The sequence below is a fragment of the Penaeus monodon genome, chromosome 15, assembly GCF_015228065.2.
Source record: "Penaeus monodon isolate SGIC_2016 chromosome 15, NSTDA_Pmon_1, whole genome shotgun sequence".
Lineage (NCBI taxonomy): Eukaryota > Metazoa > Arthropoda > Malacostraca > Decapoda > Penaeidae > Penaeus > Penaeus monodon.
In genome coordinates, this window is record NC_051400.1 from 41,503,778 (window position 1) to 41,503,983 (window position 206).

Below are 206 nucleotides of genomic sequence, written 5' to 3' on the forward strand. Positions count from 1 at the left end.
ATTTAGCCTTGAATATGACTTAACTGTTTACTATATATATGCATGTTAGTCTACGTATATATTCATCGTTTCCTTACTGGCTTCAATATTATCGCACGGGGAACCTCTTCATTAAAAAACCTCAAGCTTGAGAGCTTAGCATACTTGGATGTTATTTATTCAATAAAGTAGGAAAATAAGATAAGGTATCTCAGTGGTGTGGCTTT